The sequence below is a fragment of the Festucalex cinctus genome, chromosome 14 (assembly GCF_051991245.1).
Source record: "Festucalex cinctus isolate MCC-2025b chromosome 14, RoL_Fcin_1.0, whole genome shotgun sequence".
Classification (NCBI taxonomy): Eukaryota; Metazoa; Chordata; class Actinopteri; order Syngnathiformes; family Syngnathidae; genus Festucalex; species Festucalex cinctus.
In genome coordinates, this window is record NC_135424.1 from 8,456,071 (window position 1) to 8,474,935 (window position 18,865).

The 18,865-nt window shown below is 37.5% G+C and overlaps 1 long non-coding RNA gene across 4 annotated transcripts in view; it reads right to left on the minus strand.

Annotated features, from left to right (window-relative positions):
• The window catches only part of LOC144001688 (uncharacterized), a 51,522-nt gene that overhangs the window by 17,379 nt on the left and 15,278 nt on the right, over positions 1 to 18,865 (minus strand). For 3 of the 4 annotated variants that reach the window (XR_013278546.1, XR_013278548.1, XR_013278547.1), the window contains exon 3: positions 310 to 499. This is a non-coding gene — a long non-coding RNA (uncharacterized LOC144001688). Of the gene's footprint in view, positions 1 to 306; positions 500 to 18,865 lie in introns of all 4 variants that reach the window. The other variant, XR_013278549.1, reaches the window with a different exon arrangement.

The following is an 18,865-nucleotide window of genomic DNA, read 5'->3' on the forward strand; positions in this document are numbered from 1 at the left end:
TTTTCGATTTTTATGTGAAAACAGAAGGCCTTTGAAAATCCTGCATTGTGTGCACTTGAAAGGGCAGATGTTCACATTTTGGCTCGCTCTCATCAGTTATTTTAAAAAAAAAAGTGCATCCAAAATCCACTTGTGCTCATCTCTCATGTCGGTCATCATTGCACCATCCGCCACCAATGCCGGAAAAGAGCGCAAATGAAACCTCAACACCTGGACAACCACGACCACAAAATTAAAACTCCCCGCAGATGTTTTACAACCATTTGATGTAATTTGGCAAGTTAAAGGGGAGAAACAAACACTTACTACCTCTTAAAATGTCCAGAAGACTTTCTTCCTTCTTTTCATGATGGGAGAAAAGAAATCCCCTTAGGTGGGGGCAGAGGTGCCAAAAAAGAAGCAGAGCGGCAGCTGCAGAGCGCTTCTTGGGCCTGTGGTCGCACCCTCGCACCGTCCCGTGATGGCGATGAAGTCATGAGGCTGACTCAGCAAAATGGAGCTGCAGTACAAAGACAGACCAAAAAAGAAAAGAACATGAAGGAGATACTTCAAAGACATACAAGTTGACAATTCACCACCATTTAGGAACTAAAACACCGAAAGCGAGGTACAATTTCAGGTTAAACCTAAAATGCACAATAAACTTTGCAAGTGACCTTAATTTCACTTTCTGTAAACTTTTGATCCAGTTTTTGCACAGCTTTTACAACATGTTAGCAAGTCTCCACACTCTGCTGCTGATTTGGTTAGCAACAGTCAACTATTTAATGTGTGAACAAATGAATCGAGTTAAAAACAGGTTTCGGATGGGAAGAGGGAGGCGTCTTTGAGGGAGGGGTTTATCTGCGACATTTATCAGCATTCAATGTGATGGCGTTCACAAGCAAAAAGCGAGAGCGTGTGGGCGGGGTTTGCTCTCGTCTTGTGAGCATGTGTCATTGTGGGCAAAATGATGTTACCAGTGATTAAATTGATTAAATTGTTCTTCCTGTTACAACTTGCAAGACAGCCAATTCATCTCCAACGCTTTCAGTCATGTGTCAAACACTAAATTCACCTCACACAAAAGTCACATTGTCAAATCAGTTCATCCATCAAACATGAATTCCGAGAGTCAGATTCAGATCATATCTTAAGTGTTATACGTTTGCCCCTACCATGTACAGTATTAGTAACCTCTCTTTGACTCCTGGTGTGGTCTGTGTACAGTCACTGGCTGACTTTTTAGAGACAAAAATCAAGGTCAATCAGTGTAGCATCAACACTGATTGGTCAATATCATGGTTCCTGGTACAAATTAACATAATGGTTGCCATTTTGATTCTTAGCATTTTAAGCAAATTCCTGCTAGCAAATTTACCCACATTGCCTCAAAACAGAAGCAATAATCTAGTAAGTGACTCCCAACTTTCCCAATTACCCAAATTCATCCATTGGTCTGAAAAATTCCATTCATGTTCTGTTGTATTAGCTAGCTAGCGCTAAGCTAACCTGGGAGGGTTTGTCTCTCCGTTTTGACATTGAAGTTTGCTAACTCCCGTCGTGACAGGATGGAATCAGATGCCAAGAGTGAAGAAACGACAAAGGTGTTGATACACTGCCTAGATGGGCTTTATTGACTGATTTTTTTTTTTTTTACAGTTTCATTTAGTGCTTATTAGCCGGTTAAACATGCTCATATACACCCAAACACTTCTGTATGTGGGAACATGGTGTCTAATAATGTTTAACTCATTCAAGCCCCCTTTGCTCCAAGCTGTTTTACTTGATTTTGACTGGTTTTGCAAGGCTCACTGAATATTGTGTTCTGTTGCTATGAAAACGTTGAACCTACCAAATGAAAGATTAGAGTCTCCTCTTTCAGCAGGGGAAAAAAGTATATTACTATCTGTTTACGTTTTGAAGCAATTAGCATTAGAATATGGATAAGTTTCATCATTATTCACAAATCTGTTTAGAACTGTGGGGAAATCAGCTTGTTTGCAACATCGCCCTGGTTGATCTCTTATACTCTGCTGCCACCTGTTGGCCGTTTTTGCAATAACTACCATTGCTTCAGCCATTCTCTGCAGTTCAGAGGATGCATCAAAGCCTTCTGTATGCTCTAGCTAGCATAAACAAAAACATAAAAAAAACTAAAAAAAAACTTATAAATACACCTTTGAGATACGTACAACATTTAAAATAGAATGTACTTATACGTTTTTGGGAGCAAATTAGTTAATTTGAAAGGGAAGTATAGTTGTTTGGTGAAAGTAACTCAACAGTTTTATTTATAGAGAATTTTTAAAACAACCTCAGCTCAGACAAAGTTCCCTACATTAGCATCTAACAACATCTGGCAACTGAACATAAGTTAAGAACAACTACAAATAAACAAGACACTAGAATAAGTGCTCATGTCTCATGATGTTTTGAATGCCAAGGAATAAAAATGAGGTTTGCTATTGGTGATGTTTGAGGGAGGGCTGGCTGACTCCAAAGTGATGTGATGAAAGCATGAATTCCTGTCGAAAAGACTTCACCACTTTGCCACTTGACTTAACTCCCACACCAGTTTGCATGTCCAACTTAAAAATCACTGTCGAATTTAAACCCTATATTGCTCAACTCGAATGTAACACAAAAGCAATGTTTCACTTTACAATTCAGAGACAGTAATAGTGTAATGTAACTGCTGACTGACACGTGATATAACACACGCCATTCTTGTTTCAACTCTTGTTTCAGTCAGCTGAATATGGCAGGCAGCAGGGAGGTCGGTCACGGTTGCCGACAAGCTTTTAACACCTCTCATGGTTATTTGGAAAAATGTGTTGGAGGCGTACACGCTCTTCATCTTGCAACAAGACAAAGTGCCGAGTCATCCATCAGGACTCGGGGACGTCCCAGTGTCCCCGATGTGATTTATTCACCCAGGCAATTGATCAACTCAAGTGCCCCGAGGCTTTAGCCTAAAAGCCCTTTTTTTTTTATTGTTGTCAGTTTTGCTCAATATCAACAAGTTTGCTTGCGACACGTAGAGTATTGAAAGTGACAAAATGAAAGCAGGACTGGCAACTGCACTCGCTCTACTTATTAAAGAGCAGTGAGATTAATGGCACCACACAAATTGACGGATACCAGATTATAAATGGACGACTGTAATTTATCTCAACACTTCTTACAGGGTCTTTAATCAAAATGTCTTACACGCTTTAGTGTATTCATCATTGGTGCAAGAATAGAGGCGGCTGTCCACCATCTTGTGTGTGCTGAAAGAATGATATTATAGTTAACGAAAACGAAATACCTAAAACTAAAATTGAAATATCATTTTTGTTAACTTAGTAATATAAAAACAAAAATGCTTTTCAAAAATGAATGCTAAATTGAACTACATATTAACTAACTTCAGTGTTCATTTTTAGATATGTTTATTTGGTGGACTTTTTTTTTCATCTTGCACTGGACAAACTCTATATATTTGGGGGGGGAAAAACTCAAACTAATAAACTAATAAAAAATGAACAAAAACGTGGCATTTCGGGAAAAATAACTAACAAACTTGTTCTAAAACCTATTTCAATTAACTGAATTTAAAAAAACAAAAGTCAAAACATAATTTTTTAAGTATAGTGAAAAATCCAAAACTATTATAAACCTGGGCGATAGAAGAGGAACAACATTTGTTTTTTTATACACACATCTATTAGGACTGCAACTAAAATAACGTTTCAGTATGTACTGTACCTTGGCTTTAAGGTGATGGTTCATTTCACTTTGAGTACAGTAAGGGAACAAAATGCAAAACATAAAAGAGCTTTTCTTTTGAGTAAACAGGATTACGCTTAACGACGTTTAAAACGCAACGTGGAAAAAAAAACGCAGCATGAAAGCAGTCAATTGTAACACAATGAACACAACATTACACTGATGATTTGATTTGTGGTTTATATATTGCTGTTGATTGTTGAGGTTGCGTGGTGACACAGCAAAAGGCTGTTTAGGTTGGAACAAGAAATATCTTGTATAATCTAACTGGTGTTGTTTTGACACCAAAAGACTTCAGAGGGAATTCGAACAAAGCAGCTTCTTGTCACATCTTTTCATTTTTTTATTTGTTTTTTATTTTTTTTCCAGGGCCTCATCGACACTGCAGGCAAAGATGAATGCCTCAAAATAATTCTTTAATTAGGGATTTAGCAGACAGCACAAACAACTAAAAAAAACAAAACAAAACAGTCGAACCCGTCTATAAGAACTGACATGCTGTACTGACATACGTTTGGGGAAATTACTATTTCAATTCTAATTATTTTGATTCGTTAAATATATTCAATCCAATGTGATGATTGCTTATTGATTATCGTAGAAGTCAAAGAGCAGTCATCCATCCATCCATCCATTTTCTTAACCGCTTATTCCTTACAAGGGTCACGGGGGTGCTGGAGCCTATCCCAGCTGGCTTCGGGCAGTAGGCGGGGGACACCCTGAACTGGTTGCAAGCCAATTGCAGAAGAGCTGTCTAATAATCCATATTGCATATTGGGCGACATGAGTGTTTGATCCCTTGGCTGGTCAACACTCCTGAACTCAAGCGGTTACATGTATGAAGCACACCTTATATGAACCACCAACTGTCAAAAAAAAAATGTCAAAGACAAGATTTTAGATCTGCACAGTTATTATGGGTTACTAAACCATGTCGCTGCTATTTGGAAAACACTTTTTTTTCCATTTTTATGTTCTTTTTTTATGAAGCAGAATGCAGACATCCCAAAAAATGTAAAAAAAAAAAAAAAAAAAAAATGGACATAAGTGTTTTTTGCATAGCAGCGATGATAAGTAAAAGTGATCAGAACTATTGGTTTAAGGTTAGGCAGCAGCCTCAAAGTACACGTTACATCTGAATGACCAAAAGTTTTGTAATAACTGCAAGTCCAAGCACCATAATGCCTGCCTTACTTGAGCCAGTGATAGACTAAATGACTCAGAGATACTGTAACTCTTTTGACTCATTGTCTAAAAACATGGCGACTTCCAATCTTGAGGCGGCATAATGCTGCAAGGCTCCCGCAGAGTGTGGAAAATGTAAAATGTCATCAGACAGGTCAAAACTCCAAGAGACTTAATAGATTCGTTCTCAAACTATTTTCAACATGTGCTTCTTCACCAAGTCAGACAAACATGGAGATTTTGAAATTATATTTCTTATATTTTATATTGTGTATCTCCTTATTTCATTATTATTATTTACTGGCCGCCGAGTTTGTGCAAAATAATATTTGCATGTAAGTTGCCACTCATCACATTAAGCCATAAAGACAAATGACACGTGAGCGAGTGCGTCATTGAGTTGATCAATGACTCGCTCGAGTGAGTTTTGAGGCGAACTTGATGGATGACAACATGTTTTCTACACTACTTACTTAAACGCCTGTTGAAAATCGGCAGCGGGTCGAAGGGTGAAACGGCAGCGAATGGTGTGAAGGACACGTTTGCCTCCAGTAGCTTATCACATTTTTTCTAACCTTTGTACCCGAGATGTTTATCACGCTCACCTAGCGGGAGCAAGACTAACACTCGAATGCTGTGTTACTCATATGCAGATGGGGTAGGCGGCCATTTTGTTGGAGGATAATATTAAACAATGTTAGTAGAGTGCTACAATTTACAGTTTACTCACTACCTGTTTTTCTATTAGAATAAGGGAAACAATTTGAGGTTATATTGCATCTCGGTTTCAATTATATCTGTGAATGATAACAACTAAATAGGTCAAGTTAAAACATATTTACAATGTTATTGTCAAATGTTTGGAATGTTACTGTGGAAAAACGTGGAATTTGTGTTGTGCTGTTTGCTGATGCCGTCCTGCAAACACGCTCGAGCCAGATGTGGATTTACGCCTTCAAGGTGAAGCATCCCGCTTGCTTCGGCCATATGGTTTTCATTTACCGCCGTGCCATTGTCGTTTGGGGTGGGGGGCTGTTTGTGTCAAAGGAGGACACTAAAGCAGCGCGGCAAGAAAAAAAGGTCAAAGTGAGCGACGTGCCAAATCACTGGACTTCTTTGGCTGCTGTCCCGGGTTTTCTTTTGTTGGCAAAATGGTTTCGTTTCACAGGAGATGTGCCGACTCGTCAGATGGACGTGCAGATAAAATGAGAGCAGAAAGAGACATGGTGGATTTTTTTTATTTTTTTTGATAGTTTTACCCCTCCCACATTCTTGAAACCCATTTAACTCTTTGACTGCCAAAAACGTTTAATAACGTATTCTAAAATCCTAATGAATGCCGCCAAAAACGTTAATTTACGTTTAATACGTTTTTGTTTTTTTTTCTCAATGGGCAGCACAATGTCTTGTGCAGCGCTGCCTTGTCACTAAACAAAAAATATTAGTGTCAAAGTCACTGTTGTGCAAAAAAAAAAATGTATCTTTTCACAAAAAGCTTGTTTTTCTCTTAATATGTTTGTGTTTTCGCTTTTGTCACTCAAATGACCTCATTTCAAATGGTGATTACTAAAGAACGGAATAAGTTAGAAACATACTTTTTTTTTCTCATGAAAGAAGGGAATCCAATCTTTCATATGGTATCCACCATATTTATGTCGTCATACCGCACAATATTCTGTTTGCTTTGAAAGATGAGTGAAAATGGTCCAAATTGTCTGGCACCGTTGGAGTTTTTTGGATAACGTTTGGCAGTCAAAGAGTTAACCTCACTAAAACACACATTTTAAACATTGTAAACATATTTGAATATACAAAACAGTGTATATAATGTATGTTTTAACACAGAAAATCTTTAAAAATCAATCAATCAAATCAAGAAAATGTAAAGAAATTATTAAACATTTTTTTCTTCAATTCAATGGACATCTTGCTGCTCTTTCTGGTGTGCACGCTCTGGCCACCTGGGGGCAGTATAATGCAAAAAGAGACACACACGAAGAAGAGTTTCACAACTAATTCAGCCAGAAAGAAATTTCCCCGGGAAGCTAAGACTCACAGTCCAATTTTGTGCACAAGATAGATAACAAATGATTCATAATCATGACTCCTCAAGTTGAACTCCTAATGAGAGAATTATAAGCTTAAGGAAAAATCTTGTTACGTATTGCATCCTATCTCCCTGCGAGGCCTGTTTTATGTCCCGTGACAACATCTTCAGCAGACACGCCATGACTCATCCACCTTCCAATATTTTCAAAAAAAAGTTTTATAATAGTTTGAACAATTATGACTATTAAAAGATTAGTAGGTGATCCATTAGTCATTGTAAAGGTAAATAATCAAATCTAAAGACAGAAAACGATATTAAAGCTTGTTTGCTGTTGTTGATGAGGCACAAGAGGTTGACCTTGGCCTTGTAAAGAGCCGACATCTGCAGCTTTTTAACCAGGGCAGAAGCAGATGTACATTTTAACAGCCAGAGCGTCATACAAGTACAAATAGTTTTGAAAGTATGAATATAAGTACAACATACTGGGAAAAAAAACATCATTTGCAATAATCAAACAATGTCGGAGTCGGTTCTTTCATATCTCATTGTGCACCACAGTTGACAAAGTCATCTGAAGTGAATCGGAAAACCTCGTCAGATGTCTTTCAACATCAATAGGATTCTTCCAGCGACCCACAGAAAAACGCGCCTCTCGCTCCATTGCACACACAGGATACAGTAGGATGTGAGTCATGGAGGCGTGGCCTCACGTTCTCACCCTGTTTGACCGACTCTGGCTCTTATTTATCAACAAGACGGATGGACCGTCTCCACTTTAGCTAATTCATCCCGAAAGGGGGGATTGGGGGGGCATTGCTAAGGAGAGTAGGTTGCAAAAGGGAGTAAAAGATGGTGGCTGGCAATAAAGAGCCGGAATGATTTGGACTACTCGCTTCCTCTCATCGTTCGCGCTTCCGTGGGGGTGAAAAAGGCACAACAAAACATGGGGTCACTGAAAATGAAAATACTGTAAACACAAATCAGGGAGCGGACAAAACATTAGGTACACCTGCAGCCTTCAACAAAAGCTGCATTAAAAGCAAATAGTGGTCAGTTTTGGAATGTTGTATCAGCCTTATACACACACACACACACACACACACACAAAAACAAAAAACAAAAACACACATCCACATAAACGCACACAAAGAAGTTAATTCCGGAATTCTTTGCTTGTTGTGCATCTGATTGAGTGCCAGTGTTGACACATAAATAAATGTCATTGATGACCACATTGTATGTTATTTGATAATGATTTTATATACCTTAACTAGATTTAATTTAATTATTAAATACAAACAATAATAAGGCCACATTTTACAGGAAAAGTTTGACCCCAAGGTAAAAGGAAAAGGAAGGAAAAGGTGTAATGCAATAACAACGTAGTATTATTACAATCGTGACAGAATTAGCACCATAAGTATTAGCAATTATGTAGTAAGTAAGTAAAAGGTCGTAGGATGATAGCACGAGTAGTAGGAGTAACTTTAGTGCTTAAATGGACTTCAATGCATTTTGACAGCTCTTATACATGCAAATATTTGTACTACGACGTTAATACAAAGTAGTTATAGGCTACACATGCACAGCGACCAACCCCTGAGGACGCACAACGTGTGAGATCATATTTTGATACCTCCGGTACAGGACTGTACAGTGAGCAACACTTGGTAAACAAGGAGGCTTTGTATATAGGAAGTGAGACGTCCAAGTTCACTGACTCACTGGTGGGGGCAGAAGAAAAAAAAAACACTCGGCAGTGTATGTGTTTGCAATTGAAGCCTGTCAGCGATTTTCGGGCGTGAGACCCTGGAGCATGAGCGGGTCCGGTCTGGCCCAAATGATGTTGAGGATCGTACTCGTACAGTGAGCCATGTGGGGGCCCGCGATGTGCATTCACTATGCTTGAGTCATAAGAAGGTTTTTATTACAGCGGCTACACTCAGTAACTGTTGCTTTGACTCACACACACACTCCTTATTAGCTATTAATAGATCCTGTAAATGGCACCAGTTTACAATAAGCATGCACTTATTGTATGCTTGTTAATACTTTAGAATCACAGAATAGCTAATAATGTGTTTATAAAGTGATTATAACATGTTTATTAATCATTTATAACCATTTATGTGTTTTGTACTAGTTTTCAATGTTTTGTAAAGACATGTCATACAATACTACAGTTGATTAAAAAAAATGTGCTGACCATTTTTAAACAGTCAATTTAGAGTTTATAAATGCTTTATTAACGTTTTATTTTTTATTTATTTATTTTTTTTTTTTTTTAAGATTGATGCCCCTTTTTGCAAGAATTGCTCAACTGCCTGCTTGTCAGTTAGACACTATACAGTATTGGATCTCAAATTATTACTCGCAAGTCAGAGCAAAACTCATTCCAGGTCACTGGTATCTCAAGGCATGCCATATAATATTCGACCAAAAGCTGCTTTAGTCAACAAACAAGTTTGTGGAAGCGCTTCAATACAACTAAGCAAACAGCTAACGGCTCCTGTTGACTTGTCGGGTGTCGCCGCGCTGACGCGTCGACTCGCGGCGGCGTTCATCTGTGCAGATTATCAACAAGCAGGCAGCCAAATTAAGCTTTTCACGTGTCTCAGACGGCTCAATTTGAATGTGTAAATGTCAGACGGTCGCACTCACATGGCCCCCGCGTGCGCGCGCATGCAAATCAAACCGAGACAGACTACCGTATGCGTGTAATGTGTCAACGCGGTATAAGGGTGGTTCCATATTGTACGAAATCAGTATTTTCTAAAGTGGCATTATCACTGTTTTTTTTTTTGTTGTTTTTTTTTTTGATGACCATGTTCATAGCTAACCTTGTCACTCAGGCAAGGAAATATTTGGTGGACACCTCTTCAAGTATATAAAGTCATAAATTACACTCCAATTGTAAAACAAGTGTCTTATGCTAATAAATGTGTTATAAATGCTTTATAACAAATTAATAACAGTGTTATAAACACATTAAAGCATTAGTTAACTAGTTGAGCCAATTTCAACAATATGCACATTTTAGCTTCACTATCACACCTAGATGCTACCAAATGACATTATAATTTATTACATATTTATAAAGCATTAACAAACCAACACATTTATGAACAACTGTGGAACCCATATACACACTATGTATATCTACAATATAGTATACACACATATCCACAGGACATAATCATAATATTACATAATATATAGCAACATTCACATGTGCAGTCACACAATATGTACACACATTGTCTAAAATATACCATTGCCATGAAAACCATGACCTATGTTTTTAAACGCACACTAATAGGGAAAAAAACCCCGAAAGAAATATTTGCAGAAGTGCGTCCATGCACGCGAGCGCGCAAACACACAACGCAGTCAGAAATAAACAACCGGCAGTATGCTGTTAAGCACTACACGTGTATGCACTCACTTTATAGAATGTTAATATCATGAACAACTAACAGTGTTGTACAAAATAACACATAAAGCCCTGAGACTGAAAAGTTTGATTAAAATAATAGGCCAGCTTGTGTACGACATGTAAAAAAATATATACAGTTTGGCTATGATTACAAGGAAAAGTTTTACTTTTATTTTGAAATTCAGGAGTTGAATTAAATGTCATCTTCGTCGTGCGTGTGGAAATATATAATATAGTATTGTCAATATTGCGCATAGTTGTCATTTTGAAAGTGACATGACAGCTTTGGTCAATATGAAAATGAGACGTGTGCGGGATAAGGAAACATGCGGATTACATTTACACACACTCTCACTCGCACAGTAATTTCATCCTTTTACTTGTTGTTGCTCAAAAGGTTAAAGTGTTTTTCTTTTCTTTTTTTCTAATCTCTTCTTTTTCTTTCCAGTCGAAAGTGAGTGGGTTGTCAGAGAATAGAAATTTCCCCTGATGTTCTTGCTTGTTATTGCTCCTCCTAAGCATCATGTGGTTTCACTTTGACTTTATGCATTTATTTATGTGCAAAAAACATCGGACAGAAAAGTCCGCTACACGCAATGTACACGCGAGATGAAAATGTTTTGTGGGCTAAATTGTCAATTCAAAGCAAATGTGGGGCAAGGTTGTATTTAAAATATCATTTGGGTTTAACAATTATATATTATTCGATTGATGTTACATATTTGATTGCAAAATGGCTGACAAAGTATTTTTATTTAAGTATTGGGTGTGTTGTCATCATTTATGTATGTCTTTAATCTGAATGACAAATTATGCCTAAAATGTTTAGAAATTGATTATTGGCTGACATAATTGTAAACAATAAGCAATATGAATAAAAAAAGTATCAAATGTAATGTCAGCATTAAATATTAAATTGCAGTGTAAATTGAATCTAATTAAAAAAAGTTACTTTTTGGGCCAAACTTATTATTATTATTTTTTAGGTATATTAAGCATCAATTGTAATTTCAACATTTGTACATTTTATGATTATTTCAATATTTCTTATTACTTTTATTGTACTATCATGTTTTCTACATTAAGAACTGATTATTTTTTTATGATATACTTGTCAGATGTTATTTTGGGATTTATGCATTTTATCAATATTTTTTAATTTTAAACTAGAATTTAAAAATGTCCTTCATTAATTGAATTTGATATCATTTGAATCTACATTAAAATACAAAATGTCAAGTCGAATTATTAAATATGTGGTTGCCACAATTAATTCATCAAAATGTTTTTTCAAATGGGATTTTTTCAGTATCACTTTTGTCTTAAATTACAGATAAATTATAGATCACATTTAGATTGTTTTTTTTTAATACGCAGCTATAAAAAAAATCATCAACCCCACACTCACAACTGAACTGACATTGATGTCACCTCAAATAACATCTTGTCTCAGTCTGAATCATAGTTTCAATATTAGTCCTAAATTGTATTTTTGTTTCCACAAAGCAACAAACAAACTAGCATTTAAATGATTGTTATTTTCACGCCGACACAAACAAACAAACAAGCAGCGGCCGACGGGACTATTTGCACACCACCAAATCAGTCACATCGCACGGGAGCCGCAACATTTTTACACCCTTTAACACACTCGCGCACAAAGAATGATTCATCAATAGACGAGAGAGAAATTCACAAGAATATGTGGGAAGAACACAAAAGCTTTGTGAGGCCACTTAAAGACGACAGAAAACCCTGGAGGAAGGACGCCGGTGTGATCGGGTTTCAAAAGGAAGAAAAAGGAAGCCGACAAGAGCTCAAAATGACTTTTGATATTTCTCTGCCTTGAAGGGGAAGTAATGACGAAAAAGTCACAAAGAAACACAATTGCTCCCTTTCAAAAAAAAAGAAGAGGCAGGTGGATCATATTTAAGAAAAAGGCTAACTCAAATTGAAACAAATGATTGTAACAATGTCACTAATTTGGTCACAACAGACTTCAATAATTAGGTCATACATTCAACTTTTGCAACAACTGACTTAAATCAGTTTAAAAAATAAAAATAAAAAATAAATAAAATAAAAAATATCCCTCCCCCAACTTAAATTTACTGTCAACATTTTTTTTTTTTTTTTATTGCTTTGAAATATTTCATATATCTCGTATATAACGTAATGTGCTGTACTATGTGTCTGTTGCTGCAAACCTGCTCGCACACACGCCGACTCGTGTGTGGTTTTGCCCATCAGCGCGAGCGCTTTGAGTCACCAAACGACAGCTTTCATTACTTTCGGGTGCAACGAGATCCGGAACAACGTGTTTTTGTCTGCAGTGAAACGCAGAAACTGGACTACTACGGGTAACGGAAAGCTGGCGAAGACTCGGCATGGACAAATTGCTCAACTTGCGGATCTTTCAAGTGTATCCCTGCAGCCCGTTTAGGCACCCAACTGGTCAGGCCTGAATTAAATGTGGCTTTGTGGTTCGTCCCAATACGTAATCATGTCATAGAAACAACAGAAGGTTGAAAATACAAAGATTCGATGTGCGGTATTCCACTCTAGTTGACTTCTGCAGCCCATTTAGGCAACAAACTGATTAGACCTTAGTTAATTGCGCCTTCTGAAGAAGCTTGCCAAATGTTTCAGGACATTTGATATGTACCCAAACTCTCAAAATACAAAGGTTAGATGGATGTTCCACTCTGGTGAAAGTTTGCAGCCAGTTTAGGCAGGAAACTAGTCAGGCTTTTTTTAAGTGCACCCTCTGCTGGCTGTTGCCAAATATAATCAATGGACAAATTCTTTAAACACAACTCTACCAAAAAAAAAAAAAAAAAAAAAAAAAGGTTACTTCCGCTTCCAGTAGGTGCACCTCTGCAGCCCATTTAGGCAGCTAACTGGTAAGGTCTGAGTTAAGTGTGCCATCTTCCAACTATAATTATGTCACCAATTATTCAGGATGTTGCAACAAGGTGACAAAAGTCCCAAAATAAAGTGTTAGATACAAATTCCATTCTGATGGAGTTATGAAATCCATTTGGGCCACCAAACTATTCGGGCCACCAAACTATTCGGGCCTGAATTAACTGCACCCTCTGCTGGTCTCTACCAAATTTAATCATGGCCAAAATGATTTGAACATAGCCAAAACAACAAAACTAAAGTTAGATAGATGATATTCCATGTCAGTGCACCTCTGCAGCCCATTTAGGCAGCTAACTTGTCAGGTCTGAATTAAGTTTGCCCTCTGCCGGTCACAGCCAAAAATTGGGATGTTGGGACAACATACAAACAAACAAACAAACAAACAAAAACTCCCACAATACAAACGTTTCATACGTATTCCATTCTGATGTAGCTAAGAAACCCATTTAGGTGGCAAACCAGTCGGGTCTGAATTGAGTGCACCCTCTGCTGGTTGCTACCAAATCTAATCATGGCAAAAATGATTTGAACACAGCCTGAACATCATAACTAAAGCTCGCTTTCCATTTCAGTGTGCCTCTGCAGCCCATTTAGGCAACTGAGGCCTCTGCTGGTTGACTCCAATGCTTCTATACGCAGCCAAAACATAAACACTTAAAATACAAAAAGTGTTTGTTAAATCCACTGAGTTGTACAGTACATCTGCAGTCCATTTGGGCAGAAAACTGATCAGGCCTGAATTAACTAGTTACTGACCAATCTAATTTTGACTCCAATGCATTGGTACATAGGAGCAACTTAAGTTTTCAAGATACAAAAAAAGGGAAAAAAATGACATGGCTGATAATCAACTTTGGTGTCTAATCAGGCACCAAACTGGTCGGGCCAGAAATAAAAGGTTGCTGCCAGACGGCATCATGTTTCCCACACTTCAAGACATAGCCACAACAAAACAAAATACAAAAGATGCGATACAGCCGATGATATTGCACTCTGGCGTACACCTGCAGCCCATTTAGGCAGAACTGGCACAAGTGGCTCATATTAACCAAAGAACAGCGTGTGTGTGAATCCGCCACTCAATTCCCCCCTTGCTTCCAGTGCGCGGCTTTTGACAGTAACAGGAAACTGTTTCCTGTTTGCAACCATAAGTCGCAGTCACACCACCGCAGCGGCGTTCCTGAAAACCAAACAAAAGCTGCTGTAGAGGAAGCCCACAAAACATTCCAGCCCTGAATGATGCGTCTTATCCACACAATTGTGCCATCACCGGCTCACCACATTCCCTTCGCACTCAATCAATTGATATTATTTATTTAATCAACATGGAAGTAAAGGGGACCAAAATAGAGCAAAGCAAATGTCTCGTGATTTCAGGAGAAGTTTGTCATGTATGTCTATGTAAAATAAAACATGTTCACGTCTAGTCAGTGTGGGAGGTGAGGCAACCGCCAGTTAACACGTTTGTTTTCTTCTCACCGTGTGTGTTTACGTGTAGGAGTGTTGTAGCATACCAACAGTCCTCCTCCAGTCTGGAACTAAAAAGACAACCACGCATACACGCACGTAAAAGACCATTACCAAGTACAAAATTAAACCGACCATGAATGTAATATAAGCACACTTTATATAACAATCTAACAATTTGATCACGTTAAGCTAATCAGATGGCCGCTAGCACAACATGCTAACAGAAGAGCTAAACTCAAAAGGCTTTTTGCTAACTCTTGAGTCCTAAAAAACCAAAAAACAAAAAACAAAAAACAAAAAACGACGTATAGGAATGGTGACCAAGTACAGGAAGTACAAAACTAAAAAAATGATAACACCATAACACTAGTTCGCTTTGTTTTGTAGGAAATCCCACACTTTGTTTCCAACAGTGGCCACCACGCTAGTATAATTAGCATGCTGTTGTTCACATGCAGACATGAAATTTTCTCTCTGTTGCGCATCAAAAGAGCAGCACCTAGCGAAGCAGTTCTGTCAGATGAATTACGCGCAGAGATTCACAGTATTAAAGATGATCTTAGTTGAGGTAGACGTGGGATTAAGGAGATCGGGTTAGTCAGTGCTTGTGGTTTTAAAGTTAGTGGTTGGGGTGAGGATCTTGGCAAGATTAGGGTTATAGTTAGGATTGGGATCTGTGGTTTAGCACGGTTAGGATGGTTATGATCGGTCGTTTGGGGTCTACGGTGAGGATTTGGTTTGAGAGTTACAACGTAATATACCTGTAACATTGTTTAGTATTATTCCAAAATTGTGTCTCGTCCAATCTGAACAGTTGAATAAACAATCTTGGACCGCTGTTGACTATAATTTAGTCAAATAAATAAACGGCATTTTAAAATTTGACATTGTTATTACGCGTATAAACACTTCAAATTAGTAATGCAACAAGTACACTTGAGGCAACAGTCAAAGTATTAATGTGTGTTTTCATTTGAATTGACTTTATCACATCCATCGACTGGCTGCTTGGCTGGAGGGGGGGAGAAGAGTCCAGATGTCGAGGGGAATGGTGAGGATGTTGAGGGGGGTGAAAAAGCCATTTTTTCGGTTGTGATTCACGACTTTGGTTTTGGCGTCGGCGATGATGCAGTGGATGACGTGCGGGGCGGCCCGATGGAGCAGCTGCACCTTCTTCTCGCCAACACTCGCAAACCCTGCCAAGCATTTTTTTTTATTTATTTTTTTGCAGGAAGTGCGCCTGCGGATTCTAACGGGCAGCTTTAATTGAGACCATCCCTCGTCACTTCATGATGTTTCAAGACAACTTCTCTTCACAATCATGAGGTCCTAAATAATAATCATTTAATTTCCAGATCATCTTCCACTTAGACTGGACACCAGTTTATCGTGCGGGACCCACTCACAATAGGTGAAGATCAGCAATATGGAGAGACCACTAAAATATACATACAATATATATAATAGTATACCCAATATGTTTTGGCACAATCTGTAATTCAAAATTTTGAGTTGTTTGTATGATATAAAAAACTAATAATTTAAAAAATAATAATAATCTAAAAAAAGCCGCCATAGACAGTAGCTGAGCACAAACAACAAACAATGATAATATCTTAAATTTAAAGTCACTGGAAAATAAAAACAGTTCAATTTATGTCCTTTTCAGTAGTCAACAAATGTTGTACATAAAAACACTGTTTCACCATTTCTTGCCTGCATGCTGTCAAAACTCCTGCAGGGCACACCACTCTTTTCTTGTCTTTTTCTTTTTTTTTTTTACAACTGATTACTGACTCACATCAAAGCAATATAAATTATAAAAAAAAAAGAAAAAAAGAGATGAGTCACGCCATGCTGCTCACATTTGCGGTGGCTTTCTTTTGTCCGCACGACGTCAAACTAAAGCAACAGGACAGGTTGCCGTTAATTTGATGTTTTTGTGACGCTAGTAACAGAGATGAGTTGGATATAGTCCCAAGTTCAGTGAACTTCTCCTTTGAAATAAAATAAAAAAAAATAAAAAAAAGTAATACTGTCTTATCTTGAGGAAAATAACTTTAGCACCAGCACAATTCTGCCCACTTGCCTATTCATGTACAGTAGAAGTAATAATAATCAAGTATAGGCTACTTTATTTGTTTATGTCTGTAATCATGCAGCAAAAAGTTTCAACAGTATAGAGATAGTTTAGTAGCTCATTTTCATTTGCAGTCCATGTGGCAGCTAACAAAGAAAATTAAGAAAAGGGTAGAAAAATGACAAGAAATTATGATACACAAACATCACAGCCACACTCATAGAAGTTAGAATATAGCAGTTGTGTATTTTCTCACTGCAAATACAGACATAATCCATCAGTTTGGAAAAAAAATAAAAATAAAAATCTGAAAGAAAAGAACCCTATCAAAGGATGTTAACATTATCTTGGCTTTGTGCATAGCTCATTCATGCTAAATTTCTTGTTTTGGACCTAAATCTATATATTTCATTGTAGATTTATATCTTCATGGATGCTATGTGAAGATATACTAATTGCTAACATTAGTAAGATTTTAGAGTTGTTTTAGAGGGGCGCGTATTTTCCAATACATTTTAATTAAAAGAGTTATAATATTGCCCTGGTTTGCACTTAGCAAGGTGGCTACTTAGCAAGGTAGCTAGTTGGCTTGCTAATGCTAAAAAATATTAATACTTGAATAAAACGTAAAACAAAACTGTTATGCGTAATAACATTGCCGTGGTTTGAACTTAGCGAGGTAGCTATAGTTAGCTTGCTAATGCTTTTAAAATATATAACAATTTGCTTCCAAATAAACCATAAAACTCAACTGTTAGTTTCAATGTACAGTACAGTCTACATGAAGTGTGATAGCGCTACACTAACATTAACTTATTTCAATTTAAAAACTACTGAAATGTATAAAATACTCCTTGACTAAGTGCTGTTTGTTTATGACAGCTTGTGAAAAACAAAACTGAGAGATGTTCTGTGGCTTTCAAGATAGTGTAGTACAACACACAGAATCGGGTATGACAACACGATAGCTGCATGCTAGCATTCAAATTCAACAATAAGACACACCTTTTCAATTTTTACGGTAGCTTAAAATTCAAAACTTCCAAATGCGTATGTAGTAGGAATGACAAAATTGAATTGTTGTGATTGTATTGTATTGCTGTTAATGTTTTACATTATGTTTGTTTTGTTGTGTTTCTATAAAGCGCTTTGTGACAGCTAAGGCTGATTGAAAGCGCTATATAAATAAAGATGACTTGACTTGAACCAAATTTCTCAATCTCAGTGCCTAGCTTATTCAGGACCAGAATCAATTATTCGGACAAAAGTATTTTTAATTTGCTCCACTGCAGGTGCTGATCTGACATCTGTGTCAAGGCCCTGACCTCTGTATGACGGATTTTTTGCGCTGCTTTAAACCATTTCCTTTCTATTTTGTGTACAATAGGCCTGCTGAAATATTGTTTATAAATATTCTTTTCTTTGGAGATTTATAGTAATTATCTGCTTTCTTATGTTTTACTGCCATTTTTTTTTTTTTTTTGTACATCAACCAGATTACCACAGTTTTATTATAAAGGCCTTAGGCCACTATGGAGAGGATCAGTTGAGAGTGAGGGGAAGATCATTTGCTTCTAAAAGTTGGCTTACTCTGAACAATTACACCCCCCCTCCCATCCCCACCCACCCACACGCACGCACACACAGACATCTTTAATGATGGCTTCGCCTACGCCTCTCCTTTGGGACCGTTTCAAGCTCCCCTTTGAACACTGTTACCACTGTCCCATAATGCACATTAATGGCAAGCAGTTTCACAGTTTCAAGATTCCCACCTTTATCACCATTGCGCTTGATTTAAATCCATTTTAATGGACACTCGCTCAGTGCAAACAGGGTTAATATTCTAGATTTTCGTTGCTCTCAAATATCAAAACCTGGCGAGTTCACAAAAATCTATTTTGCTACTGAAGGTAAAAGGCAAACAGTACGTCGAATGAGACAAACTTTTCTGTGCGTCATA